The sequence below is a fragment of the Cuculus canorus genome, chromosome 1 (genome assembly GCF_017976375.1).
Source record: "Cuculus canorus isolate bCucCan1 chromosome 1, bCucCan1.pri, whole genome shotgun sequence".
Lineage (NCBI taxonomy): Eukaryota > Metazoa > Chordata > Aves > Cuculiformes > Cuculidae > Cuculus > Cuculus canorus.
Genome location: NC_071401.1, coordinates 182,998,364 through 183,018,234, shown reverse-complemented (window position 1 = coordinate 183,018,234; position 19,871 = coordinate 182,998,364).

Sequence of the window (19,871 nt, the reverse complement as noted above, 5' to 3'; positions counted from 1 at the left end):
AGCAAAAGTAGTAAACCCCCTCAGCACTAAAATAATTAATTTCTGATGTAAGATTCTTTCAGTCTCTGTCACTGGGCCAAATGCTACAATTCAATAACACTTTTTAAAATGTCTTAGATACTTTTAACTCATAGAATTTCTTTAGCGAAACCAGTTTGAAAGCTGAGTTTATAGTGCTTCATGACATCAGCCATGGAGGTTTGACAAAGAATTCTGATTATCTAATTCTCCTTCTTATTTTATAGCAACATTTCACAGACATCAGTGTGATACACAACAGATATTTTTACTTTATTTTGAGTAATTGGATTGAGTGTACGCTGTGTTTAGAAGCCTTGGCCAAACACCAAACAGGTGGGCTTCCTGACTTCTCTGAATGCATCCATGTCCAAATGCCTGTAAGGTTCTTCTATTTCAAATGTTGCTGCATACACAGCAGGGAAGCAGGCAAATTTTAAGCTACCTACATCTTCCATCTGCCAGTTCTTTGAACAACATCATGTGTCCTCACTTGACATCTGTACCAAGACAGATGGGGAGATGGGGTATGCTGTGCCTTGGCTGGCCTATGCACCCTGCAGACAGGCTGGATCCATGCGTACTAGCACACGAGGTCCAATTTTTCTTCCCCAGAATTCCCTGGAAGTTTCTCCAAACCTGCTTCTGATCCTGATCCAAGAATAAGAATCAAGCCTGAGCTTGAATGAAAGCATGGAAAAGATGGAGAGCAGATATTTCGGTTGTTTGAGTCAGTGCTACACTGAGAAGAGCTACCAGAGGTATTCTCTTTCTTTTGCAAGGTGCAAGACAACCTTGTTCAATAGGAGCTCTGGATGCAGGATTTATATCTCAATATCTAAACTGTATGTGCGAGTATTTCATGTGTCAGCTTCTTTTCCACTGGCAGTTACAACAACTACAATTCATTCAGCATCTGCAAATGGAACCAGTAACTTTAATTCGTCAGCATAAAATGACCTGAATTATGAAATCTAAAGCAGAATGTTCATTAACACTCAGTAAATATACATCACTAAGATGAGCCTCCTTCTGGCACTTCAGACTGCATGATTCTAATTCAAGATGTTCATGCTCTGCCAAAATATCTATAAATACCATAGAAAAGATGCATCCAAATCACAAAATAATAGAACAATATCTCTTGAGCTATAAAAACTATTATATGCATTGATAGGTTTCATTCTTTGTTTACAATTCATCCTTTCCTTTATAAAAAATATTATTTTATTTAATTTAATTAGGCACAATAATTTCCATTTTCCATTCTTGTTACAGTTTCTAGGAAAAGGTTAAATTCTATAATAATTTCTTGTCTTCAGAAAGGTAGGACTTTGCTATGATCTGAAGAATCCATTACTCTTTTCTCCACAAAGAATCACAGACATGCTTAAAGTCCTTTAGCAAAAATATAATAGACAGAGCTTCCACCTAAATTTCATATAAAGCCAATTGAAATAGTAAGTGAAATTAAAACAATGTATTTCCATTAGCACTTATTTTTTTTCTTAAAGGTCTATACATTTACTGTGCGCAATGATATCTAGAGTGCAATTTTGCTACCAACAGTTTACTACCTTTTCCTCTTCCTGGAGTTCCTCAGAAAGTACTTTGTCTCCACCATCATATGTTCTTGCACCAAAGCCACAAAGGAGATGTACGTGGTAGTTACATAGAACTTGGTCAAAGCATGACATTTTTTTTTAGCAATGGACTATGTACCTGAAGATCCAGTTTTTACCACTTATCAAATATTTCACGTGACTAAAAGGAAAGTTAAGCAGCTGACTACATGCTAAACATGGGGTTTGCTTACTTATTGTTATCTCTACTGTCAGAGAACATTTTTTTTCTTAATTTTCTTTTGCGTTTTGGGCATTTTCTTTGCTCGTGCATTTTGTAAAGAAAGCTGATCAAAAGATTGTATCTGCATGGCCACACATGAATCAAAGCACACACTGACCAAAGATCCATTCACACAGCATTAAACAGAAATTAGAAATAAACTAAAGCATTTTTGCTACATAAAGACAGTGAATTTTTATTGGTTACTATTCAGCAAATGGCAAGTATATTCCTCTTGACAGGGATTGCCTATCCATCTGGCCACCTGTATGCCTGCTGCCTGATGAGGGCTTTGATGAGAGGCTTGATTTTCTCACAGCAACAGGAAGTGTATAGTTCTCTTTCCTCATTTAAAGTTAGAGCGGTATCCCAAATATCAATATTCAGCAATGTCTGGGAATTTGGTTGTTACTGATTCCTCTAGGCACAGTATAGACAAAACCCTACATTATGTTTTGCCTGTTATTCACTTGCAGACTTCATTCCATTTTTACCTCAAGGCTTCAGCTAACCCCATTTCATAAAAACAATATACTACTAGCTGTTTTTTACCCATCTCAAACACTAAGATAAAACTACATTTTGTTATTGAACATTTATTTGAAAACTCAAATTTATATGTTAAGATTATAGGGGAAAATTGTAAGTGATGTAGGGAAGATGAAAGGAACATTAGCAGTACTGCAATTTTTAAGGTTTGATACAGAAAAAAAAATCCTAGTAAGAACAGCATTTGTCATCCTCGTAATTCTTGCTCCTTTCTAGTTTACCTGGATCCTTCTTTCCAAGAGGCATTTTTACTTCATATACTGTCTTGAGATACATATTCATATTTCTTCTTCTCCAGAACAAGCATTGAGTCAACACCAAATGATAAAATGCATGAGAATAATTGGGCTTAGGCATCCACTTGATCACATCTAGGGTTCTGTGACTCAGGACAAATGGCATTATGTAGAAATAAGCACTGAACTCTGTTTTATTTTATTTATCCTGTGCTGAAAAAAAGAATGTCAGGAAGACTGCATACATAAAAGAGAATTCTTTATTCCATCGAAGAAATATAAATAAAAAGACATTAAAATTGACAGTAAAATAAAATAAAATGAAATAAAATAAAATAAAATGGAACTTAAAACAAAATTGTGTCCAACTCAGTTATCTCTGGTCCTTTAAGGTTACATGCCAAATTGTCTGCCCTGTTACTTAAGGTTGTGATCAGCAGCTTGGAGTCTAGTTGGAAGCCTGCGGCCAGGGATGTTCCCCAGGGGTCTGTTCTGGCCCCAGTCTTATTCAACATATTCATCAATTACCTGCATGAAGGTATAGGGTGTATCCTCAGCAAGTTTTCTGATTCCTACCCAGTAATTGCATAAGCATTTTCTTATCAGGGTATAAATACAACAGAGCTCCTCTTAGCTGCAGGTAACTGGTCCCCTCTTCCCTGTCTGAAGGAGAAAGATTTTCTATTTTCTATAGATTATTTATCTTTATTAATCAAACAGTTTGTCAAGATGTCTTGCAAACAACATGAGTAGCTTAAAATCCTTTTTGTGTCACTATGGAAGATGTATTCAAGCAACTTATTACCAGTGGAAGGCCCAGTTCAGTTGCCCATACGTAGGGACAAGTAATGGGGTTCATATGACAAAGAGAAAAGTATGGTCTAGATCTTGTAGCAAACATCAGTAGCTAAAGCATAAAACCAACAAGCACATCTTGATGATTTTGAAAGTATGTTACAACTTGCAGTTCATAAATGCCCTCCTCTTGCAGAAACTGAAACAATTTACTATGGAGGCGAGCAGGCAATGACTTCAGTAACAATTCTCAAGTGTCTACACATAGTTGTAGGAAACCACAGAACCCCAGAAAATCTTCCAGTCTATTCTCTCTCTCAAGGCTAGAAGAAAGATGACATAATCATCACCGACATCATGTCTCTGTTCTTAAAATCATCCTGAGATAGAGTCCCAGTCAATCTAGATTCCCAGTTATCTGTCCTTACTATTTCCAAGCTTTTCTTGTGTAAAATCAAATGTTTCCAGCTAGTCTTTAAGCCTTTTACCACGTTCTATCCTCAGTGAACAAAGAGAACACTTTCTTTTTTGTTTTTGCATACATTCAGAGTTGTTCATTGACAAACCCTTTTACAGATTTTGCCTCTACAGATTAAATACACCTCTTCCCTTTTCTCCTCCACAGGATTTTTTTAGCATAAAGTGTGTGTTTCTATATTGCTGAAAGTTTCATAATACCAATCGTAAGACTGTCTCCATAAGGTGTACTTGCATGTTTTAACTGGAACTATTTCAACTATTGCCTTCAGTTTGAATGTCTTAGCTTGGTTTAGCTAAATTTCTTGCTACTTGTCCTCTTTTCATCTATTAATAACCATGCATGTAATTGTTCTATTATAAACATTACCCAGATGTCAGCTGTAATGGGCTGTATTTTTCTAATTCTGTACTTAGACCTTGGACGGTTTTTAAAGTAGCTGTTACCCTCAAGAAAATTTTCCAACTATTTAAATTAAGAAACAAAAAGAGAGGAAGAAAACATGACTCGTTCAGAAACTGAAATATGCACATTTTGCTGTTCTGTGATGCTTACTAACACAACAGGGACAAGACAAGCTCATCATTGATGCTACATTGGAAGCTACTGATTTATGTCATAGTTTTGGCAAACTTTGGCTTAGTAATTTTAAGAAATGAAATAAGTAAAGCCATTCATTGTTCATTTGGAATATCTTCTTATGTAAATAGAGATGGATAGGTGGCAATGTGCAGTGCCACTGGTAATGATGTTTAAGAGTATAACCATTTCAAGTGATAAAAATTTGTAGAAAAGTTCTGAGGTGAATGAAAAGTAAATTCTACAGTTTTAATAATCCCAGAATGATAACAAATGTAAAAGAAGATAAATGTAAAAGTAGCTCAAAATAAAAATGAAATAATAGTTCTATGTAACATTTCGCTTATACATCTTTAACATTCTCTCCCAGCTTTACAATTAGGGCAATTTCTATCATGGTAGAAGAGAGGCTAAAGTAAAATTTGGAAGTCAAGAAATATCAAAGAGCATCCGAGATGTGTTTCAAAACTATTTGCTTACAATGTATATATGAAAAGAATATGGATGTAAATTTGGTGTATAAATAAATTAAATTGTACTTAAAAATAACTCAAATAAATTAAATGTTCTTGCTCATTTTTAAGAATGCAATCCTATGAAACTGAAAGCCTGCTTAAATCAAATCATACAATGTATTTCTGAATTTGGTTGAACTCAAACAGTTATGTCTATGATGTGAAAGCTGACTTGGGCCTGTGATACTCTCTTCTAGATATCCATGAATCTCATTGTTTAATATTCACTTTGTGGCTATCTCCAAAGATAAATTATAAGTTATATGTACTATATAGTAAAACACAAAAAAAAAGCAATTATTTGATTCGTCGGTGATAATGAATGTGGAATACCAAATCACAGCTAGGCAGGCTAAAATAGCGCAGATATCTGTAGAGTGTTTTCAGAACTCAGACTTGTAGAACACTTTAAGCCTACTGTGATGGAGTTAAAACTGAAAATACTTTGGAAATGAAATAAATGTAGATAGTTTGGTAATGCAGTTGTAGCGAATACAAATGCTTCAAATGCTTTGTCTTGAGAACTAGCACAATCAAATTAAAAAAAATAAGTAAAAAAGAAAACAAATTTGATTAGCCACATACCACATAAATAACAGAGCCTCCCTACCTTCCATCAGATCCACGCTTCCACCCAGCTTAGTGTCATCCACAAACTTGCTAAGGGTGCACTCAATGCCTTCATCCGGGTCATTGATAAAGACATTGAACAGGGCTGGACCCAGTACCGAGCCCTGGGGAACCCCACTTGTAACTGGCCTCCAGCTGGAGTTAACTCCATTTCCCACCACTCTCTGGGCCCGGCCATCCAACCAGTTTTCGACCCAGGAGAGTGTGCGCCTGTCCAGGCCAGAGGCTGACAGTTTCTGAAGCAGAATGCTGTGAGAAACTGTGTCAAAGGCTTTACTGAAGTCCAAGAAGACTACATCCACAGCCTTTCTCTCATCCAGTAGTCGAGTCGCTTTGTCATAGAAGACGATCAGGTTAGTTCAGCAAGACCTGCCTTTCGTGAACCAGTGTTGACTGGGCCTGATCACCCGGTTCTCTTGCATGTGCTTCATAATAGCACTCAAGATCACCTGTTCCATGACTTTCCCCGGCACTGAGGTCAGAATTACAGGCCTGTAGTTCCCTGGATCCTCCCATTAACATTTCTTGTTAATGTATTTGTAGAAAGATTTTTTATTATCTTTAACAGACAGCCAATTTGATTTCTAGTTGGACCCTACAAGTCATAGTAGCATCATTAGCATAGAATCGCTTGCTGGGAAAAGACCTTTGAGATCATCGAGTCCGACTGTACCTGCCCACTACTAAACCATATCCCTGAGCACTTCATCTGCCTGTCTTTTAAATATCTCCAGGGATGGTGCCTTGACCACCTCCCTGGGCAGCCTGCTCCAGTACCTGATGACCCTTTCAGTGAACAATTTTTTTCCTGATGTCTAATCTGAACCTCACATGGTGCAACTTGAGGCCATTTGAGGCCTCTCTGTGAGGGAGAAGAGTCCAATACCCACCTCGCTACAACCTCCTTTCAGGTAGTTGTAGGAAGTGATAAGGTCTCCCCTCAGTCTTCTTTTCTTCAGACTAAACAACCCCAGCTCCCTCAGTCATTTCTTATAAGGCTTGTGCTCTAAACCCTTCACCCGATTTGTTGTCTTTCTCTGGATATGTCCCAACATCTTGAGGTCTTTGTTGCAGTGAGGGGCCCAAAACTGAACACAGCATTCGAGGTGCAGCCTCACCAGCACTGTATTGTTGAACCTCATACCGTTGGTTTCATCCCATTGATCCCATTGATCCAGTCTGTTCAGATCTCTCTGTAGAGCCTTCCTACCCCCAAGCAAATCAACACTTCTTCCCAGCTCAGTGTCATTCATGAACTTGCTAAAGGTACACTCAATGCCCTCATCAGGTGCAAGCCCACAACTTAAATACAAAGCAACTCAGGGATTTCACAAAAGGCTATTGTGGTCGTAAAACTACAGATACCAACGTCCCTTCTATAATCAGCTGTCAGTCCAAGTTCTAGCAGTATTAAATAAAATAGTTCTCTACTTGTTTTTGTGAAGTATACACAGCCCGAGTCCATTCTGCTGGCAGATTGAAATGAAGATAACATTGAATTTCAGCTAATTAGCATCTATGAAGGAAAAATATGAAGTTCTTGGAAACCGTGTGACGAAGTCAGAGGAAGCTAATTTCCTCATGATAATTTTAACAGTAAGAATGAAACAACAGGAAGCTCATGTGCCATGTATTTATGACATCACAAACACTTCTGACAGTGGTTAATTTAATATCTGTCATGATAGCTAGTAATTGAGCATAAGGGTAATTGGAAGTAATGACTTGTGTCAACAGTACTTTTCAGAAATGCGGATTTATGTAGTAAGATCTCTTTGTATGTACGAAGTTTAATTGAGCTGCGATTGTAAAAGAAGCTGAATAGTATAGCTGTTTTGCCACCTGATAAAGACCTTATTACAAAAATTGCCCTAAGTAACCAATTACAAAATTATTCTCTTCATATTAATTTGTAAATTCGAACTGAAATAACATAATTTCTTAGCTATTTTGATGATCTTTTGGTGTGTGATCTCCTTTCTCAGAGAAACGAGGCCATAAGGAAACTTAAATAAGATAATTTATACTGAGCATATATTTGAATAATTTGTTAAATCATAACTTCTGTGTCATAAGGAAACATGCTACCAACAAACCTATAGAAGTAATCTTTTCTCTAGTCACCACAAAAGCACTGAACCTTTCTGGTTTTACCATCCTTGGGAACACTGGGCACAACTGAGAAGTTGTGTGTGTGGAAAGTGGAGTTAGATTATAAACATTTCATAAAATTGCTACACATACAGTGGTAGACATAAAGCATTGAACTCTGCCAAATATGGGCTATATTTTTCTCCATAAAGTGTTTACATTTCATTGTTCTGTAGTTAGTTCTAACATTTTTATAACTAAAACAAACATGGAAGAATAGAGAACAAAGATTTGTAATTTGTGAATTTTCAGCTGTAGGTTAATCAGCCCAAATACAGGTATAAAACATAATGTGTGATCATGAAAAAGCAAATGAAATCTTAAAATGTGTGAAGGAAAGTATTACTGTAGAAATAAAGAATTATTAGTGCAATTAGACAAGGCACTGGTAAGACTTCCTCTACAATACTGCATACGATGTTCTGATAGGCATTGTTAAGAAAGATTAATTAAACTGCAATAGTTGCAGAGAAGGGCTGCTAAGATGATCAGGGAAAAAAGGAGCTTATCTTGTAAAAGGAGACTAAAATAACTTAATGGAGTCTGATAGGGTATATCATTGCTCTCTATAAATACTTCAGAGGTAGATAAATGCTAAAGAAGGAGAAAGCTATTTAAACTAAAAGACAAGGTTGACACAAGAACAAATCGGTATAAATGAGAAAACTTAGGCTGGAAATTAGAAGAATGAGTAAGGTTCCAGAAGGTCCTAAAGAACAATTCTAACTAGTTTAAAAGTGAGACAGGGCAAGTTCAGGAACAGAAGACTTATTTGTGTAGGAATAGGAAAGATCTTGATGTGATTCAAAGTTTGCCAGTATGACTACCTGCATCTTCCAGATTAAGAGCTCAGTAAAGCAATCAGAATACTGTTGTTTGATTAATAAAGGATAGAGGACTGTCACTGATGATTAGCTTGGTGGTTCAAAACACAATGTATTTCAAACTCCAGATTAATGATATACTGAAAGCCTACTAAGTCTGGAGCTAATGCTTTATATAAATCTCAATCTCCAGCAAAAGCAGGAGAGAAAGAAGGGGCTTTCAAGGGGTATTGTCTCTTAGTGTTTGTGCGGACAAAGAATTGTGTAACTGGGAATGTTGAGGGCAGACAATGGGGAGCTAGAATTCAGAAAACATCTTTTCTGTTTAGCGAAAGATTTACAAAAGAAGCTAGCAAGAATTGTAACATTCAGCCCAGGCTGCAAAGCCAGTGGAAGAGGAAAGTCCAACTCCTTTGGACTTACTTTGTCCTATTCTGACTCGTTATTTCTTTCAGCCTTTTTCCACACACATTTCACAATCTTTCTACCTTAATTTCTTTCTATACCCACTCCTTGTCTGCTTATTTCTTTCCTATCAATTTATTAACTTTTATTTTTATTTCTTTATTTGCTTCTTTTTTTAACCCTAAAGTAAGCTTTGGAACTAGCTTTTGCCTTTTATCCCATCCGCTCGTCCAATGGTTTTTCCACCTGTAACAGTTTTCTTTAGTTGACTGTTAACTCCTTAGGATAAATACAGTCTGTTACTGTGAATGTTCTATAGCCTAACACAAAAGTGTCCAAGTTTTCCCTGACAATCAAGCTTGACAGCACTGTACTTATTTACATGAATTAACAAAATATTGTGGGGAACCTTAGCTGATTGTTTGATCATCAATTTTTTTGGTGTCTTCTGCTGAGATTTGAGAATATGCTGTACTTCAAGGCCACCGATGTGTTAAATTAACATTTTGAGTATTTGCAAATAATATTAAATATAAACACACTTTGTGCTTTAAAAAGCACTTCACTGCACTCGTGAGAAAAAAATATAATATGCACGTCCAGTTGACAGTCCAAATATAATAATTTTTTTTTCAATTATACATTTTGATAAAACACTTTTAGGACAGTCTATATCTTCTGCCCAGGGTGCTTTCTGTTGGGTGCTCAACTTGGTTTACTTTTATGGTACAATTTTTTTATTGCGACCAGTTGTTATTGTGGCTCATCTTTGCCTAGCCACCAGGTACCCAGGCACTCACAAAGCCACTCTATCATCACCACCCCTCAATCAACAAGACAGGGGGAGAAAAAATACAACAAAAAGCTCATAGGTCAAGATAAGGACAGGGAGACCACTTAGCAGTTACAACCATAGGCTAAAGAGAATTGGCTTGGGGAAAATGGACTTAATTTATTGTCAATCAATCAGAACAGGACAATGGCTAATAAGAACAAATCTAAACCACCTTCCTCCTACCCCAGCCTTCTTCCCAAGCTCATCTTCACTCCCAACTATTCTGTTATCTCCTCCTCCATCCAAGCAGTGCAAAGGGTTAGGGAATGAGGATTGCAGTCAGTTCATTATACCTTATCTTTGCTGCTCCTTCCTCCTTATACTTTTCCCCTTCTCCAGGCTGGGGTCCCTCCCATGGCATATAGTCCTTCATGAACTCCTCCAAAAAAGGTCCTTTCCACAAGCTACAGTTCTCCATTAGGTGCTCCAGTATGTGTCTTTTCCACATTCCTGAAGGATACAGTCCTTCAGGAATGGAATTCTCCAGTGGGGGTCTCCTCATGGGGTCATAGGTCCTGCCAGAAATCCTGCTCCTGTGTGGCCTTCTTTCCCCTAGCTGCAATTCCTCTCCGGATCCTGCTCCAGAATGGGCTTTCCATGAGCTGCAGCTTCATTCAGGGCACATCCACCTGTTCCAGCGTAGGATCCTCCATAGGCCACAGTGTGGATATCTGCTCCACACTAGGACAGCAAGATGGTGACCAGAGGAGTAAATCCCCTCCCACAGTAGAGGAGAATCAGGTTCACAACCACCTGAGGAACCTGAACATATATAAGTCCATGGGACATGATGAGATGCATCCCAGAGACCTGAGGGAATTGGCAGAAGTGGTTGCCAAGCCACTCTTCATGATATTTGAAAAGTCATGGCAGTGAAGAGAAGTCCCTGGTGACTGGAAGAACAGTAACATTGTGCTCATTTTTAAAAAGGGTAGAAAAGACAACCCTGAGAACTACTGACCTGTCAGCCTCACCTCTGTGCCTGGGAAGATCATGGAACAGATCCTCCTAGAAGCTACGCTAAAGCACATGGAGGGCAGGGAGGTGATTAATGGCAGCTAGCATGGCTTCACCAGGGACAAGTCCTATCTGACCAACTTTGTGGCTTTCTATGATAGGGTAACTGCAGCAGTGGACACAGGTAAACTGATGGATGTGATCTAGCTAGACTTCTGTAAAGTCTTTGACACGGTCCCCCACAACATCCTTCTCTCTAAATTGGAGAGAGATGAATTTGATGAGTGGATGGTAAGGTGGATAAGAAACTGATCGGATGGTCATATTCAAAGACTAGTGGCCAATGGCTCAAAGTCCAGATGGAGGTCTATGACAAGTGGTGTCCCTCAGGGCTCCGTACTGGGACTGGTGCTATTCAATATCTTTATCAATGATATTGACAGTGAGATTGAGTGCACCCTCAGCAAGTTTGTGGATGACACCAAGCTGAGTGGTGTAGTTGCCACACCTGAAGGGCAGGATGTCATCCAGAGGGACCTGGACAGGCTGGAGAAATGGATCACTGAGAACCTCATGACATTCAACAAGGCCAAATGTAAGGTCCTACACCTAGGTTGGGAAAATCCCCATTTTCAATACAAGACGGGGGATGATGTGCTTGAAAGCAGTTCTGCAGAGAAGGACTTGGGGGTGCTGAGTGATGAGAAGCTCGACATGAGCCGTCAATGTGCGCTTGCATCCCAGAAGGCCAACCGTATCCTGGGCTGCATGAAAACAAGCGTGACCAGCAAGCTGGGGGAAGTGACTCTGTCTCTCTATTCCTCTCTTGTGAGACCTCACCTGGAATACTGTGTCCAGTTCTGGAATCCTCAAGAAGGATATGGAGCTGTTGGAACGGGTCCAGAGGAGAGCTACAAGGATGATCGAATGGCTGGAGGACCTTCCATACAAGGACAGGCAGAAAGAGTTGGGCTTGTTAAGCCTAGAGAAGAGAGGGCTGAGAGGAGATCTTATAGAGACCTTCCAGTACCAGAAGGGAGCCGACAGGAAAGCTGGAGAGGGACTATTCATAAAGGGTTGTGGGGATAGGACTGGGGGAATAGATATAAACTGGAGAGGGGCAGATTTAGACTGGACATTAGGAAGAATTTCTTCCCCATGAGAGCGGTGAGACACTGGCACTGGTTGCCCAGGGAGGTTGTGGATGCCCCATCCCTGGAGATGTTGAAGGCCAGGTTGGATGGGGCCTTGGACAGCCTGATTTAGTGGGATGTGCCTGCCCATGGCAGCAGGGTTGGAACTAGATGATCTTTATGGTCCCTTCCAACACTAATTATCCTATGATTCTATGAATTCTATGATTCCACTGGGGATCTCAACAGGACAAGCTGTGTCACCATGGGCTTCACCACAGGCTGTAGAGTAATCTCTGCTCCGGCACCTGGAGTACTTCCTCCACCTTCTGACCTTGGTGTCTATATAATTATTTTTCTCACATACTCTCATTCTGTTCTTACACCTGCCATTGTACAGTGGTTTTTTACCCTTCTTAAATGTGATATCACTCAGGTAATACCAATGTTGCTGACTGACTCAGCTTCGGCAAGCAGTGAGTTAGTTTTGGAGACAGCTGGAACAGGTTCTGTCCAACACAGAGCAGCTTCTAGTCTCTTCTCACAAAAGCCATCTTTGTAGCTCCCTCTTCTACCAAAGCCTTGCCACATAAACCAAATACATAAAGAAATTACATGTTTAGTGTCATTCTTGGGATGCACATCCAATGCTATCTACAATTTCAGATGCTAAGCTCCTTTTTTGTTCTAACAGTTAAGGCATACCTATTTGCAATTGAACATAGTAATAAGGTCACTTAGTATACCATAGCATATGCTCTGTAATGCTAGGCATTTAAAGTCCTTCAAAAAACCACAAAAATAGAAAACAGGTCACCAAACAGGTCACATTGTAAGTCTACATACACCTACCCCTCTTGATTTAGCATTAAAATAATTTTTTATGCATAGGAAATGGCCTTCCTGCTTTATCCCGTTTTGTTTAACTTCCAAGGCCTTTGGTAAGGGACTTTGTCAAAAACCTTTCAGAAATCCAGGCAGACTTCACTAACGTTTATTCATCTGTTGGTTGACTCCTTAACTCCAAAAGGACTTATCTCTGGAATTGCAGAACAGAATTGTACTCACCTACCATTTTTTGGAAGGACAGCAAGAAGCAAGCTGATTTTTGTATGTTTAACGATGTGATTTAGTACCTTATATAGTGTTTTTGATGTCAGTATCACTTCTAAAGTCACATTATCGATATTTGACATTTTTCAAAATTAATTACTGCATTATATCCAAATGTTCACATTAAATAAATAATTTGGAAATAGACAATTCCATCATCCTGCTCATCTGAATATGCTGGAGTAAATTAGGTTGGAGTCTACTCTAGTACTTTGTCCCCATACATCTTCCAGCTCTTCTCTGGTCAAGAATGAGGAACATTGCTAGTTCTTTGTTACTGTTCTTTAAACAGAAGATTTCAATCTCCATTGTTGCAATTTGTCTTTTCTAATTAACATGAAATCACTCAAAATTTAAAAAAAAAAATATAACTAATGCTGAGTCACACTGTTAAAACAAACTTCCCAATCTTCAGTAAACATTCCTTCATAAATACAGGCTCAATAGTAAGCTAAAATAACTGTATAAGAAAGTCACTTTAAAATGAGAATTTATAAAGACAGTGACAACTTATTAGGAAACAACGCACTAGTCATTTCAAAAGCTATAGAGAAAGCCTCCCTTGATCAAAACCTCTGTTTACTTGGCAAAAGTGTAGTTTAATTATCTCTCTTCCTGACAAAAGACATCCTTGTTGATTCAGGATGTAGATATTAGCATATAGGGAATTTATTGTTTCACTTAATCTAAAAGCCCAACATCAAAGAGACTTAGCCCTATAAATCAGCACTGAGGAATCAAAAACTCAAACAAGTAAAAAGGCAAAGATTGAAAAAGAAAAGAGGGCAAGCTGCTGAAAGTCTCATTTTCCTGCCATCAGTTTTGCTGATATATAGCCTACCTCCACTGTGCTGAAGGAAAGTATTTACCATTGTAATACCCTGTTTCAAGTATGTAACAAAATCACTGAAAGTTTTAAGCAAGGCAATATAAGTTTTTCTGTCTTTGCCCAGGAAAATTTCATCTTTGTTTTTGCTGCTGCAGATGATTGTCTATTCCAACACCTAGTAGCTGCCTCTTTAGTGAGTGGAGGGCTGCTGCTAACTGCTCCAACTCTGGAATCCGACTGAGCTGTTTCCTGGTTATTTATGACCAGTCCCCAGGGCTTCTTCCATGCCCAATCTTTAGCTGAAAGAGCAGTGTTGAATCATTTGTGAACACGCCGCCTCAACAGATATCCCATCTTCCCAGTTAAATCTTCCATTGACCACAATGCAGGGACACAATTGAGAAAAGTGATATGACAAAATGCAGCAAGGAAAGTTTTGGAAAAGGCAAAATAGTAATTCTTTTGGAGAGACTTTGGAAATGTGCAGTGTTCAAATGCATAAGAAGGTCGTAAGTGGTGTACAGAGGGAGTAGGGAGCAGGTAAGTGAAATCAATTTGGGGTTTGGAAAATATTACAAAATCATGAACACAAATAATGTGAAAAGGAAATGTCTGAAAATTCTTTTGCAAAATTTTCACAGGAGAAAAGACAGGAAACTTAAGTGGGATTTGAGTCATAAATAACTTCTGCAAAAGTGAAATAATTTAAAGAGAAATCAAGGGAGGGAGGAACGGAGGGAGGAACGGAGGGAGGGAGGGAGGGAGGGAGGGAGGAAGGAAGGAAGGAAGGAAGGAAGGAAGGAAGGAAGGAAGGAAGGAAGGAAGGAAGGAAGGAAGGAAGGAAGTTGTGAGGAAAAATCTCTGTTTTCTTCTGGAATCTCTGTTGAAAATATTCAGTAGCCTTAACCTTAAGGTTAAGCTGAGTGCTTTACTGCTTTTCCTGCTGTGTGTCTTTGTCAGGATTACTCATCCCTTGCCTTTATAATCAAAAGGGTTTTTCTCAATCATTTCCAAAGTTTTTAAGCCAAAACAGCCGACTCAGTATTCTAATTGAATTCTGAACCTATCAGTAGAAATCGCAATCTGTCCTTGTTCTATGGGGGACCTGAAGAGCTGCTAAGAGGTGTCCATTCGTCATATGGTAGCTTCTGGCTGTAACTGGCAGAGCTATGGGAGAGAGCATTTGGTCCGCTTGCAAAGGGAGCAATTTCACACAGTCTGTGGATGCTGCCAAGGAATACTTCACTTTTAGAATGCCAACATAAATCTGAAGGTCACCGAGGAAATACTTATGCGGTTCAGATCATTAATTATGTGGATTGCAGGTCATAAGTATATAATCAGGGAAATGCAATCTCTGCATTTAAATAAGCATATAATGGCTTGAAAAATATTAATAAAAAACAATGAAATAATATTAAATTACATGAAGTGTAGATGAATATAGTAAAATACAGATAAAAGCAGTAGCCACATAAAGCTCATTACATTTGAGAAAGGGCAGAAACATAACACAATCTCATTTACAGTTATTTTTCTTTTTTAATCTGGGAGGCTTTTGTACAAAATTGGTGAATATATTATTTTTGTTTGTTCAGCATGTGAAGGAGATAGCTTTGCTCATTGAAGTTTCTCTGGAAATAACACAAGGACCTGCAATCGTTCGATTTTTATAAGATCTTCTTTGCACTTCACTCTGCATAATGAAAAGTTTCTTAAGGGGGTGATCCAGAAAACATAAATAACAAATCATTTTGTGCAATGCAGCATTTATACTTTCTGCATAATGCAAACACTAACTTATGGTAGAGACATTTTAATATCATTCTAACATCTTCTAAAGTTTTTTTTTGTGAGAATGTTAGACTTTTAGTAACTGTTTCAATCTGACACAGAGTAAGAAAGAATATTGCTTTGGCAGATGAAGATTAAAAAGTATATATTGCATTTAAACAAAAAACTGAATGCTGCTTGAATGATTATAAATAATGACATGCAAATGCAAAAGAAATGTCTATTAACAGACCATGCATGGCAAGAAGGACACGGATTGAATATTGAAGGCAGCAAAGATTGAATATTGAAGTCAGCAAAGCACTTTTTAAGGCCCAAGTTTTGTTGTATCTCTGCTTTGGTATTTCTTTCTTTATACTGTTTTTCCAATTGAATTTTTTTCTACAAGGGTCAGGCAGTCATAGAAATTTCTTTCTTGAAATCATGCTTATGTGTTTACCGACCATGGTGTAGATTCAGTTCAGCATGAGAAAGGTATTCATTGAAAAAAGAAACCAATTTGAGGTAGAGTCTATGTCAATAGTGAATTTATTAACATTGCTTTTTCAGAGTGCCTTTTCAGAGTTTTATAGTATCATTATTCTGTCCATTTGTTTTGTCCAGCAAGTATGCACGTCAGAAAATGCCAAGTGTTCCTCCCCAGTGGACAGGGCAGAATACATTAAATTTTGCATTCTAAGTGGTGATTCTGAACTTTCTGCTGCAATTGTTTTGCTAATAATATTTGCAAAAAACCACAGTTCAGAATTGTGGTCATGACGTATTCTCAGTCCTCATTAAGCTGTGTAGAAAAAGAAAAAAATAACCCCGAAGATAGGAAAGTAAAATGTCAATACAAGAAATAGGGCAACAACACTTTTATTACCTCGCTCAAGAGATGACTAGAAAAAACATAAAAGACAGTAAATTTACAACAAATATACACAAAGAGATTGTGTCAAAGAATACACTACCTTCATGCAGTCTGGCTTGATTTTCTTACCACTCAACTTGCGTTTTGTCATCAATGCTGATGCTGTACTCTCTGTTACATCTTTTGTGAGGAGAATAAAGAGTAAAACTAGGAAGTTATTAAAGAACATGTTCAGCACTGGATCTATTCTGTAACCGATTCAAAAGAGCACAGATACACAGTCTGGTGTTACTGTGAATTCTTGAATGACATTCAAGGTGTATTCCTGGCCAGACTTCTCACACTTGCCTGGGTTTATTTGGCATGAAAATGCTTTATGAACAATATCATCTAGGTAAGGAATTCAGAGGAGTGGGAGGATGGAAGTTAACAGTTTTGCTGACAAACACAGCAAGTGTGTATTTTTGTAGCCCAGACAGCTAACTTTCCTTTTCTAAGCAGAGTGTATAAGACAGCTTCAGAGGCAGAACCATCTTTCAGTGTAATAAATTTCTTTCTTTGTTATTTCAGAAACTCTGAAGGAATAAAAAACTTCAAACTTAAATATGCCTTTTTGTCCCTTTAAAATCTAAAGTTCATATACTTTTTCTTCTCGTTGAATTCACCATCTCTTGTTTACTGGTGGGGTCAGTTAGTATGGTCTTAAAATCTCAGTTTGCCATGTCTACATTCTCAGAGGACAATTTGGTGACTTTATTTCTAATTTATTCTTTGCTCAAGAAGACTTCATCTTTGAAAAGTAGCTGGCATCATTCCTTTGATGCTTCATAATCAGCTATAGCTAAGCCCATGGTACAATGGATTTATATATATATACAATGTTATAGTGAAAATAATAGTGAAGACTTTTTAATGAATATATATTCAGGTAGAAAAAAACAAAGATTTGTTTTGTTTCCTTTTGCCTTATGCTTTAAACAAAGGCTTTGTAGTCTCCCTAGCAGAGCTGTACTTCCTTGTGCACACTGTAATTACATCATTCAATATGTGGTAAAAAATGTAGAAGGCAGCTGGATGTGTTTATTAAGACACACGAATTTGTTTAATCTTCTAGATGATATAGAAAAGAAATAGAACTTCTTGACTTCTTGCAGATGGATATTTAGGCTTTGTTTTGTGTTCTAAATTGACTGAACTTTTCAAACAGAGTGAAAAACAAGTGCATAGAGAGATAGTGGATGCCTTTCTGAAAAGCAAACCACTCCCTGGTGCTCTCGTACATGTAATTTTTGGCTAACCAGCAAAGAATGTCTGAAGATTCAGGTAAGACTGTTTGTCTTTTATGAAGAGATATCCACTATTTCATCCTCTAGAGAATTCTAATCTGGCGATTTCTTAAAAGATAATTTCTTACTGTAGCTGACCTTTGGAAAAACTGATCAATACCTAATGATGCAGTTGATAAACCAGGATTCGGGCAGCTTATGAAATGTTCAGAGAGGTCTTTTATTGGTGATAAATCAGTGAAATAAAAATAAGTAGAATATTATTTCTCTTTAAAGAGTTTTTAGAGCAGTGACCTTTTTTTTTGCACATCTTTAAACAAGAACTTTCTGTTGTCTTGCTTTCCTCCAGCAGAATTCCTAGGAAACCCCAATGCACAGGAAATGCAAATTTCACACTTTCACTTTCTGATTAATTTCAGCAGTGTTGCCTCTGCTCAGTCTTTGCAAATAATATATTAGCCTGTTAGCCTTTTAAAGTTTGTTGGAAAGTTTTAGGAAGGATTTGGGGTTGCATGGCGTGTGGTACAATGCAGGGCATATACCCAGAAAACTGTGATGAGTCTCTGTTGTGTAAGAACTCTGGTCTCGTCAGTCTTTTCTAGTCCGTGACTCTGTGAAGTAGCATTGTTCTTCATAATCTATGTTCTCAGAGCACATGCATATAAAAGAACAGAGTGCCTGTTCAAAAAAATCCCTTGACAGAAAGCATCACTGAATGATTTTGCAGCTAAATTCATAGATACAGACCTACATTCTGCAAATTTACCTGCAAATCTGTATTCACATTCTACCTACAGGTGGAATTATACAACAAATTATTTTCATAAATTAGCTAAATAATTAATGTTGTTTTTTCTCGTCTGATTAATCTGACCTTTCCCTAAACTACATTTTGACTCATTCATACTTACCATGATTAACAGTGCCAGTTTCACTTACACTGATTAATATCTCGACTCAGTGATAACACTGGCTTTGATGAAACAATTTTTGGAATAATCTTATTGTTGTCAGGAATTAGATTGGAAAATGATTACACTGAATCATGCAAATCTTCTCCAATACACTAGTAGCCTGCAACTGATTCATTTCAGCCAAGTGTAGTTATATTAGTATAGATTTTTCCAAAGACAAATTATTTTTTCCTGAAGAATCTAATTGAAAATGTAGGGTCTGTTTGAGGAAACAAAACAATAATAAATGAAGAAAATCTTATTTACTTTATTTTTTTATTTTCCATTCTCAGTAGTCACCTAAGTCACAAACATTGTTTGTGCTCCATGACTATATGATTAAAACACAAAGGGGAGAAATTAAAATTCCCTATTTTACATATGTAAATATTCTGCTTCTCCTCCATATTATTGATGCCATTAGAAAAAAGTCCTCCCTGGGCATGTCTTATGATGTCGGGGAATGACTGTTCTTGAAAAAGATATGTTAACAGGATTATTCACTACTCGTCATTTTCTGTGTTATACATATAGCCCCATTTCATATAATTCAGTATTGCAAAGGATAAACAAAATATTTAATTTTGTATGGAATCCAGCCCTTTGATGAGGATCGTACTTACCACTGACCTCTGTGCTTTCACAGTAATATGAAGTAATATGTTAGCATTAAAACATTGAACTAAAACTCGAAAGGAAAAATACTTTCTAAAAGATTTTAGAAAACAACACAAACCTTCAAATTCAAACTGCTCTGCAACAATGTAGATATCATAATTCCCTCCAAACACTTTCTCTCTCCCCAGAAGGAAACACCATTGAAAAATTTACTTTAGTGAGCACACATCTGCCCAAACCGAGTATTTGACAAGCTGACAATTTACAACCCCTTTGCACAAGTGTGGAGCGTTACCACTGTTCATACTGTCAGCTCCAAACCTGTTCCATACTATCACTGAAAACCTAGCTTTTCTATCATCAGACCAGCAAATTTTTCAAGCTGATCATTTTAGGGTATAGAAAGTAGCATTTCAGACAGAGCAGGCAGAAAAATGTCAGGCTGTAAGTTCATCAACCGATATAATTAAGTTTT